Source organism: Apteryx rowi, unplaced genomic scaffold, assembly GCF_003343035.1.
Source record: "Apteryx rowi isolate R43461 unplaced genomic scaffold, aptRow1 scaffold_370, whole genome shotgun sequence".
Classification (NCBI taxonomy): Eukaryota; Metazoa; Chordata; class Aves; order Apterygiformes; family Apterygidae; genus Apteryx; species Apteryx rowi.
The window spans coordinates 142,292-154,092 of record NW_020450197.1 but is presented as its reverse complement, the minus strand read 5'-3'; the positions used below and the strand labels follow the sequence as shown (position 1 = coordinate 154,092).

Genomic DNA, 11,801 nt, shown 5'->3' with positions numbered 1-11,801 from the left:
TCAAGAAACATGCAAACAACTTGATGTGAATAAACTGTGTGAAGTAAACTCGTTTTAGCTATTCATTTATTTAGGCAGACATTTTATACGTTTAAAAAAAAAGTTGAGCAACAGAAGTAAGACCCTAAATGGTAACACTGGTATTGGCACACATTTATTCCACCTAAAAGAAATATAGAAGTGAGATCTATTTAACACAAAGCTGAAGAAAAGTTAGCCAAATGAGGATCTGAGTTCAGGCTCTCACCCTACCAAGAACTTGCAAGTGCAGGAAAAAGGCAGTTCCTCTCCTCAGTTCAGCAATCAGGGAACACAGACTCTTGCAAAAAACCTTGATCTCTTGCAGTATCTGATCTACCTCATCAAATCAGCCCTACGCTGATATTTGAYTGACATAGTGATTATTTCACAGATCACTCATCTAAATAGAAAGTGAATGGAAATAATAATACAATACATAAGAATATAACTTTCGGAAGTAAAAAAAACCTGAAGCCTTATTTATTTTGCTTGTGAATAGGTACTTAAAGTTTCCTATTTGCTAGTGACAGCTTCTGCAAAAGCAAAACCTTATTTGGTAACTTTAGAGTAGTTTGGTTTTGTACTGACTAGTACACATATCCCACCAAAGCTATGGGACTGCTCTTTTCCTGAGCCAGTGACAACATGTCTAATCACGGGTTTAGAAGCCTCAGGGAGTTTCCAAAGACGCAAATGGTGGTTAGGTACATATGGCACATGGGAAGTGCACAGGATCCTGGCATGTAACTCACATCGGCACCTTTGAAAATTGCCACCAACACTGTTTTATGTCCCCAACCCTTAGAAATAAGACTTCATTAAAATAGTGTCAGCACTGCTGAAGCACTTCTCCCAAGTCTGATTCAATAGTTTGTTAACACTCTAYAGAAATAAAGATGGGTATTTAGAAACATAAACCTGGATCATCCTGCTGATACAGTGAAAAGAGCAGCCATACACACAGTTGCATTGGTCCAATGCAGGGAAGAAGAAGCTGCAGGTACGGAAGATGAACAAATCCTTACATAGCATTGCCACCCAAACCTAAATCATTGTATTGTCTCACTATATGCTTAATTAGTTGTACGCACCAAATTGCTTCTACCACTGCTTAGAGAGGGGTCAAGCCAGATTAGCCTCACTAGCCCAGGGTCTTTGTGTTAAATTTAAATAGGGTTCCCATAGGGTTGGAGCTGTGAGTATACAACTGTGTTTTTTTAAAGGCATTTAGTGATATGATGATTCCTGGGAACATCTATTCATTAGTATGAGAAAGGATGGTAAAAAATAAATCTTTAATCAAACTAGCATTAAAGTGTCTTAAAAGCCTCAGATGCTGTACAACACTAAAAATAACTATCCTGTTGAAACTGGCCTTTTCAGTTTCACGCCTTGCCGAAACCACACTGCCTAAAGGCTGATGTCTTTGAATCACAGAAACATATACGCCTGAAAGAGAAAATTTTTCCATTGTACTGTTTCTTTTTTGAAAGCTGAGGGACTGTGCAAGTGGGAAGCAGTTCTAGGCTGCAGGGTTGCTTCTCCAAAGCCAACAGAGGGAATGACTCAGAATTTTGTTTGGCCATAAAAAGCAGGATGGTAAAAGCATATTAAAAAAGCAAATGCAATAGGGAAAGCTTAAGTGTGCAAAGGACAAATGTATTGCACACCATTTTCTTCAGTGGGTACATAAACCTAAGTTTTCAGATGGGAGAAACTTCTGAGACACAATGCTAAGCAGTTTGCTTTCAGCTCAGAAAACTGAACTGGCATTTTAAAACAAGGCAAGTCAAAGGAGAAACTCTAATTTTAGATCTTTCTTTTTTTCCATTTTCACTTGTAGAAAACTTATTGAAAAACTAAATCTGACCACTTTTAGTACTTCATATGACAGATAAAGCAGAACAGACTGAACCTGAAACCCAATAACTTAATTTTAACAGAAACAGATATTTGCCTCTTCAAAAGTAAATTGGTTCCCACTGTAACCACACGCAGCCAGCCATCTACACGACTGTCTCTAGCCAAACAGTAATCAGACCTGACACAACTGTTACAGTAGTGACCTCACACAAACAGTATCATCCATGGTGAATTCAACCTTACAGGAATAGGCTGATCACTGTTGAGAACTAAATTAACAGCAAACAGGCAGATCAAAATATTTGAAAAGGAAATTATAACAATTTTTTACTGAGCATTTGTGTGCAGGAATATGTATTAAAGATGTCATGAAAAACACTAGCACATTAGAGCTTATCAAGGTTTTATACTTTAAAAGCAAATCTTCTACTGCTTGTCATGCTCAGAAATCATACAGAAGAGAAATGTGACTGCTGGGTTTCTCTTACAAATGAAAAAGATAACCAAACCTATACTCAAAGTATGGTATTGGCTGTATTTACTATTGAGATTTGGCAACTTGAGATCAATTCTGCTACAGATGAAAAGAAGCCAAGTAATGCAATGAATGAAATGGTTAGAGGCATTTAAGGCTTCAGGCTGAAGCTTAAATCTTCCTGCAGCACATCTCATCTGCGCAAATCCCTGGCTCCCAACCTCTGCTTGAATTGATAAAATGACCATGTGGTGTAGTAAGCCTCTGTGATTTTGGTCCTGAAATACATGTATAATCGTTTTAGTGATTCAAGTAGCTACTCTAACATGAAACTAGTTAAGGCAGATTTTTAGCAATTCCTCGATTGGATATACAAATAAGGCTAAATCTACAAAGGGATAGGTGCATCTCGCCAGTTTTGGACAACAGAGTCTCCTGTTTAAGCATCACTGTTTAAGCACCGTTAAGCCCATGCGTGGCAGGGTGTAGTCACATCATGCACCGCTGCAGGAGTGAGACAGCTCCTGTCCCACCTTGTTGCCCCAGTCACTTGGTTTCACGCTACAACAAATGTTTTGTGGGGCCATGCTGTAAAGCAGATTACTGAACTTATCCAAGTTAAAAATAAACCTCCCATGGTAACTGAAATACACACCACTAAAAAAAGCCATCAAAAACCCAAGCAAGAACAGAGAGTTTGGTGAACTACTTAAAATGAAAGAGAGGTCAGTTTATCACCTAATGGATTTAGGTTGGTTCATGTCCTCAATTGTTATAAAATTACACAGAATTATCGCCAGGATTGCAACCAGGTAACTAAAAATAGCACTATGCATTGTAAAATTAGAGGCRGGGAAAGGACACCGCTGGCAGCAGAGGAGGGCTGAGGCTCTCTCTATCCCTGGTGAGTAGGCGGGCTCGCGTGGGCGCTGGCTTCTCTACCCATGGCCCTCTGCTCCCACTCCTCTCTTCAAACTCGTGCCAGTCCTGTCTGATGGCATCTCAGCTCCTCATCCCAGTCCAAGTCTCTTTGCCTCTGCAAAGTTTTTATCTGGCATCGGAGGTGTTGTGCAGTAAGTCACAGCCACACCTCTCTAGACTGCCTCTTCCATCCAAACATGGATCTCTTCTCTACAATCCTCTACTTGGCAAACAATTCAATACAGATTTCACTACATTTCAAAAAGATTTCACACAATTTTAAAATTTGAAGAATGCTCTCCTTCATGTTTCACTATATGTTACAGACAAAAATAAAAATAATGTACTCTGAAAGACATTTTTCAATGTTTCCATTAAAGTTGGAGACAGGTGTTGTCAATAACAGATTTGTGCCAGCATTATCTTAATACTTCCAAATACTTTAGGTATAAGGAAAATGTTTGGGCCTTCCTTTGTAATGCTATTATCTTACTGACACCTAGGTTTTTTACATGTAGTTCCACGCCATAAATAAGACACTCACATGTTTTCCTACCCAGCTCACCTCACTCCACTCGGTCAATGCCTTTCCTATATTAGAGGGCTCATAATGGGACGCAGTACGCCCGCGGCGGTCTCTCTGGGGCAGAGGAGAGGGGGGTGATGCTCCCCTCGACGCGCCGACCATGCCTCTCTCCCTGCTGCATCTCCTACGGCCCGTGCTGGCCCACCCAGATACAACAACAGTGCAGGAGACAGTGCCGCAAGCCTGGCTTTCAGGCATATGGCACCCGCTGCACACCCCTCCTCCACACATTGGAGGGGGTTTGCAAAATGCTCCGTTGTTTTGCCAGCTGAACTTAGTCAAGATGCACAATCCTCTCTTCTTAATGCAAGTTCCTTTTAAATTTGGAGCAAGCAAAAGATAAGATTGTGTTCTGTTCTTATTCACACTGACAACAAACAATAAATTATAATTCCTATTGTTAGAAATGGAAAGATTTTGACATTTTCTTGTGGTAGCTTGCTTTCATACTTTCATAAGCAAGCCAAAAAACACTACTTAGTAGGAAAATACTACAGTTTCCTACTATCTAGGAGAAAAAGTGGCTTGAAAACTATAATCAGTTGCAGTTATCAGTAGTTCTCAGTGAATAGAAAGTTGCATATTGAGAGGCTCTGCAAAGCTGTGCCTTGGGTCTGGTTGTAGGCAATGGCAATGCAATGGTCCAACAGCATGTAATGCAGTAATGAAACAGTTTCAGTAATGAAACATTACTGAAATGAATGCATATACCATGGGGGGCGGGAGGGAAGTGGAGGATAAGACTCAAAACACAAAATAAGCTTGACAGAATAGACAAGAAAAAAAGACAGAATTCAGTAAACAAGAAATGTAAGTTACTGCATGGCTTATGCAGAGATAATTACCTGCACAGGCTAGCGAAAACTGGTAAGGTGCCACTTCTTCAGGGTGGCATGTGGAGGTTGGAAATGGTCCTAAGCTGCATATGAGTCCACAGGGTAAACTGCTGATACATTTATTGTAACATGTCTGTAATTTGAGAGATTTGCATGCCAATTCCTGCCACCCCCAGAGCTGTAAGGGGGCTTTCTGCTCCAAGTAGAGAAGCAGAAATTGGAAATAACTTCTCTCTGACAGGGAATTCCAGTCCCACACTTGCTGCACTCCTATCAGAATCAATGGAATCACATTAGAAATTAAGCGTTTCTACTGAAGTCAAAGTCTCTCAGGCTGTCTGATCTCAGGACTTTCTAAATCTACATTTGAGTATTATATATATGTTTTTTTGGAACATTTTACTAATGTCTTCCAGTCCTCACAAACATTCATCTTTCTTAACCTCAGTTGAGCTCTAACTATTTAACTCAACCCTGCATGTAAGAAATTTGAAATAAAGTGAAGCCAAATGAAAAATAGAGCATGATCTGAATATAACAGAAAACATTCCTTCTTTGATCAGGCAATAAATCTTCTGGCAAAATGATTACCCCCAATTGCATGTACAACACTTCAATAGCTGTACCCAATTCTATGTTACTGGGCCCTGAAACAGTTACAATAGATGCCGTACCAGTTACAAAGGAGGTGCACTGTACATTGGTCTCAAGGCTTGAGTAAGCCGTAAATTAGTGTAATTTGTAATGATGTGGAAAAATGAACAGAACCATGAAGGAAAGGAGTCAGAGCAGCAAGGAAGAACACTGTAAGAAAAGCAATTAAACTGAAGATGTAAAAAAGTCTGGCCTAATGAATGTGAGATATATCAATTTTACACACCCATTAATCAGTATTAATAGATGACACTGCTTTGATACTTAGCGTTTATGGCACCCCAACATTTCAGGCTGCCAGATCAAAATATTACCTATGGTTTAATCTGCAGTCAAAAACCAGCAAACTTCCACCTATAATTAGCAAGATACTTTTACATTTATAAAACAGAATGTATTATTACCAGCATGACTTCAGAGGAAATGTTAATTGAATAGCATGTTGCTATAGGATAATGACCTCTTGCAGCTATCGACAAAAATTAAATTCAAATAAACACACAAAAAATACAGACATTTGTTTTAAAAAAAGATGACATGATCTTCTGACAAGATTCTACTACAATGAGTAATATAGGGAATGATTGGTATCAATCATCATTACATTAAGTGGATACTAGGGAATTTGAATGACAATTGTTTACTCTGCTATGGTGAAACACATCATTACTTCTGACTAAATTAAAACATGATATGCGCTTTCCCAAGGCTGTACTCAAAATGATATGTATTGTCTGAGATACAGAAGAAGCTGCCATGATGGGCTACATTCAAAAATCAGATAATTTAGCATATATAACACCTTTACTTACCATATCTGCATATCAACTTCCCTAGAATTACTCAGCACAAATGAGATCTGAATCTGGTCAAGCTTATTTCAATAGACTTTTAACTACTTCACCTGGACAGGACTGAATCTGAGAAAGCACATACATGTTTATAACTCTGAATCGCTCTGAAAGATTACATACCAAACTGTACTCAGAGCGGCAGGCTGGTCTCCATGTAAACCCACTCATACACACTTGCCTGTCACTGAAATTCTGCTCCTTCCRCAGCCACCAAATGGAGAGAGTATTTTTTAAATGACCTTTCTGAGAAATATCACATGATATACAAAAAAATAAAATATTAACATAAACGGGGAAAAGATTGTGAGAAAGAAGACAAAAAACCTCAGAGTTACTCAAGAAACCTTCATCAGCTAGAAACTGTATATTGTCCCCATCACCCTCTCAAAAAGTACTGCCGAGCTAGACAAGATACAGAGAAAGGCAACATCGTCTTCTGACAGTCTTATCAGAAAAATAAAGCAACTCCTGTAGCAGGAGAGAGAAAACAGAATAGCCTGCAAAAGTGACAACTAAGTGGGGATACGACAAAAAGCTCTAAAGTTATGTAGTATGTAGAGAAGGTGAACAGGGATGTAATTACTACTGTAACACAAGAACTACGGACTCAGTGGAATTATTCAGTAGTAGGTCCAAAATAAACAGATGGAAATACCTTTTCACACACCGCACCACCAAAGTTTGGAATTCATTGCATTGCTGATTTTTTGGATGACAATGGTTGAAATGATTACAAAGAGACAAATGGGTGGAGTTCACAAACGCAGTGGTCTGGATGAAGCTCCTTCTCAGGGGCCAGCTAAGCAGCTGACCACTGGCGCGCGTACCACGGGATGACCACTCGACACCTCCTTCCTCTCTGACTTTTGTGCTAAGCATCCATGCTGGCACCTGTCAGCACTAGGACTGAGGGGTCTAATGTAAAAGGCCACTTTTATGATCTTGGATCCAGTGTCTGCTTTAGACAGTATGTATAAAAATGGAACAGGACATCAAAGAAAGAGTCGCAGAAGTCTTGTCACAGAAACATTGTACACCTTGCTATAAAACTATGCTGAGACTGTCAATTTTATTATATATTTACTCCTGAGTCAGAAATGTTGGACCACACAAGGTCTGACTTAGACCTCTCTGGGGTCAAAGGCTAAACTTCCACTGTCTTCAGTGAGGCAGGTTTCCTGTTCAATTTATTTATCTAGTTCTCTGTAAGGTGTCAGCTAAAATAACCTCTTCAGACTCAGAAAGGATAAAGCATCCTCTGGTGCCCTGTTCCACTTTCCTACACTTTCATGTCTTTAGTGCGATTAATCACGTGAACATTACGAACAACCCTTCATCTGACCATCTCAACTTATGTGAATGTAGTAGCTAAAAATTTCTATTTCTCCAGCCCCTACTGAGATATGCATTAGGCAGGAGGCTGTACAGGAAATCTAGAGTATGAAAAAATTAAATTGTGAACACTTACATTGAGAGAGTGACAGCCAGCCAAGAAATACTGTGGAGTATTTACATAATATCTACTTTGCAGTTTTCAATATACAATATTTTGAAACAGCATACACAACAACTATTTCATCAAAAGGAATAATGCACTTTATGAAGAGTAGAAACACTTACTAAAATTGTCACTCTCCTTTTAGCAAGCTGAATTCACTGCATGGATGTAAACTTTTTTCTCCTATTATCCCTTCATTTTGCTCTGATAAGTAAATTCACATTCTTGTTTATAAAGCCAATTCTGAAGACCACTCAAGAGATGGGACTCAAGATGGCAACGTTTCTGTTCCTTAGAACAGTAAAAGAAGAACCAGTAACATAAGGGCAAACACAATCACGGTACAGGATACATCCATACCCTGTAGTGCTACAGCTAAGCATGAGCATGGCCCGCAGGTGGCCATTCAGCACAACTGCCACTGGAGAATGCAAGCTGTTTTGAGCACCATCTACTGGCTGTGGCAAAATAATTGAAAACATATTGAAGCTCAGTTTTAACTGTCTTAAAACAAAAGAGTTCAGCTTCCCTGCTATAGGAGACTATTCTGCTCTGCACCATTGCTCTAGCATAATCTTCTCTTAAAGCAGATTTAATCAATGTATTGAAGATCACCTCAATATAAGAAGGCTCCAGGATATAGCAACATTGTGCTTCTTCTGCCAGTGAATTAAGAAAGGTTGCCACAGTTAAGACCAGTTAAGCCATATGAACTCTTTGCTCAGACAAACAAAAGATTTTGGTGTCACAGATGGAATCCTCCACAGCCATAGGCCAAACACATCAACTTTTTCTGTTTAACCATCATATAATCAGTCCATGCTGCAGAGCCCTTGACTCTCCTTTCCTCGACAAGCACCTCCTGAATTGTCCACAGATTTTGCTGATTTTAAAGCAGCAGCATTCCAGCAGGATGGAGAGACAAAGGCCCTTTCCCAGAAAAGCCCTCCGATTTGCGGTGGAGCATGACTGCGGAAAATGTGGGCATGAACCTTCTCACAAGGGGGAGGAAGAAAGTTTAGGCTCTCCTATCCTCTGCAAATGCCCTGTACCCTGTGCTGTGGTACAAAAGGAGACCGGGAGTCACCATTTGCCTTCTAGTTCAGGAACACCGTAAAGAGAGCAGCAGTGGCTGGAGCATCTGTTTTTAACAGGCCCAGGACCTTCTCAAAGCACATCTACTAGACTAAGCTCTGTGACAAGTCAGGGAGAAGGACACGTTGCCCAGACCCTCACAAAGCCCGCGGAGAGCTACACGGCACCCTGCTCGCCGCTGTCATGAGTGAAGCATTCTGGAGTGGCAACAAAAATTAAAATTTATGCCAAAAATTCTAGATTTTAGAAATATCTGTGGCATTCCCCTAAACACTTACACCTCTGCACCAAACTGCTCGTATGAGGGATCTTTCAGCTGCAGCCAGRTCACTGCTCTTACTTAGCTAGGAAACTTGTAAATGCTCTTTTGTTTTCACACTATTATGGGGTACAGATCTGTGAAACTGGTTAATGCAAACGGTCTTTCAGGCCTCAGGAATAACCAGTGGAAACAAAATTGTATGCTATTTACAAATCAAAGTATTTTTTGTTGTTTAAAGCTTAAAGTATTTTTGTCTGTTATCTTGTTCTTACAGAAGATTTTAAATGCCTAAATATTCACGTGGGTATAAATCCATTCAAAACCTACTAAGAGTAGCTAGACCAACGACTCTTAGCTGAGAAGGAAAAGCTTTTTAAAAAATACTCTGAAATTTCCAAGAAATGTTGAGGTTGCTGTTAGAAATGCCCTCCTTTTTGAAGAAGCTGAGCCTCACTCAGGTAGTAAACCCCTGCAGAAGGGGCTTAAGCAACAGGAGTTACAAACCTCAAAGAACAAAAAAGAAAATAAAATGAACCCACATTTAAGCAACAAACAATACATATTTATTGCTAGTCAATACAACACAATCCAAGTGCTGCAATTAACCTACAGAGACAGCTGGAATACTTATCTGTGTATATTTCAAAAAGCAGTTATAATTCTCTTCAAAAAGACTTTACATGAGAAAGGAAACCATGATTTAATAGCTAGTTCACTTTAGATTTCATTAATGAGACTAGCTAGCATTAATGTAAGCAATAGTGTATTAGTCTCTCCTAGAAGGCCCCTAAAGAACCAGACTGTAAAATAATATCTTACATTAAATTTCAATCAATAGGCTAAGTGAAAACACCAGGAGTGCAGCGATACTAGTCCCAGCCTGTGTATCTTTTGTTTTGCCCTGTGTATCTTTTCTTTTGCAATAGCAAGTTGTGCGTAGCACTAACAAGAAATGTCTCCAACTGCTTCTGTGAAAAGAGAACGATGTGACTTCCAAAATGATAAACATGTCAAAGTAAAAAAGTGATGTCTTTTTTCAAAAGACAGTTAATGTGTGATTGGAAGTGTATTGCTTTCATTCCACAAGCAAAATCCTAATGATCAAACTGGCAATGTAACTTTTTTGGTTACTCATACAAATATTACTGTTAACATTATTTAGACAATATCCAAGTGTAGATACTCTGAGAGCAAAAAAAAAGGATGTTTACTATACTTCTAAATCTTTTTTACATCAGTAGCTCTTTTGAAAACCTAAATACGCTAGGAAATCCTGATAAACAAAACATGGTTTGAAATTTAGGTACATATTGATTTCCCTTAAAGGAGAGTATCAGTGAAGGGCCTCCTCTGTAACCCTTCCTACAAGAAGTAAATCTCATGTGGATAGTGCAGTTGACTTACTTACACACAGTTAACTAAACTATGTTTAAAGATAACTGTGTTTAAAGATGAGGGATGTGGGACTGCAAAGGAAATTACACATGAGGAAACACTTTGAATTTCAGTGGTATTTACATACTAACAGCCTGCCAGATGTTTTGAACTCAGAATTCAGTCTGAAAAAGCCCTGGCAATTAGCTTGCTAGAAATTGAGGGATATTTTTTGACATGATAATTTAAACTCTTACATGAGTATTCCCTGATATGCAGAAAATGTCTCTGAAGTCAGGCACTAACAGAGGCCTAAATACTTTAGCAACAAACATTTAAAAAATTAACTGAATTTAAATTCTTGCAAAAATAAAAACTATAGAATACTATCCTCTAACAAATGCATTAGTAATATCTTTCAGTCAACAGACAGTTTCAGCCAAATACTGTTGTCTCAGGATACCTCATACCAGAAATCAATCCTTAAAACCAGTAATGACTATGGACCCTTAGAGCTAGGCTTGTTTTCTTTCCTCTTCTTTCATTTTTTTTACCGGGGCAGGGGGGGAAGTGTTCTGTCTTTACCATGGATTATATTTACTTCTACAACATAATCAATGTTACAATGAAAAGCAGGAAATCATTTTTTAGAATTGCATCTGTCTTGCAGCGCTCCACAATAGGACCACCATTCAAATACACAATGCGCAGGACAAAAGAGTATTTAAAATTATGCCAAAGTTATCTGGGTTTCTGCTCCACACGCAGTCAGTGACTGGACCTACGTTAGCCAGGAGCGGGGACCATGAGGAGCTGCTCTGTAGGGTGAGATGGATGGTGCTGCGTAGGGGATGGCCACACCACACACGTCCCAGCTGTTTTCCGGCTGGCACCGTGGGGCGAGTGCCCCTTTGCAGTCTGAGTGTACTTGGTGCGCTATGGGACCGCCCCAGCTTATTTTTGCTGGCAAATCATGTGCTCTAAGACCTTTCCGTGACATAAAGTACTGTAAATGAGAATGATCAGGGCATTTACTTAAAAAGTGCACCCCGCATCCAAACTAAACCCACGAATATATACACACCYGGTGGCAGTTAACTATTGACCTAAATGGTAGCAGGAACAGTCCCCAGGATTTCTCTTGAAGACCACAATTAACATGTGTGTGCTATTCTTTGAGGACTCTTACCAGAACTGGCCTGCTGTGTTTGAGACACCAAGATGAATTTTCTGTTTTTAAATGAAAGTGATGTCCTTTGATTCTGCTTAGAGACTACAAAGCTGCCAAGAATGGCAATCACGAGCAAATGTAACAACCCTTGCTCGGTAACATAGGCTAGCTTTGGAGCTCATCAGGAAAGA

At 39.4% G+C, this 11,801-nt stretch overlaps 1 protein-coding gene across 1 annotated transcript in view; it reads right to left on the bottom strand.

Annotated features, from left to right (window-relative positions):
* The window catches only part of ST8SIA4 (ST8 alpha-N-acetyl-neuraminide alpha-2,8-sialyltransferase 4), a 61,803-nt gene that overhangs the window by 4,355 nt on the left and 45,647 nt on the right, over window positions 1–11,801 (bottom strand). The gene's annotated exons all lie outside the window — the stretch shown is intronic.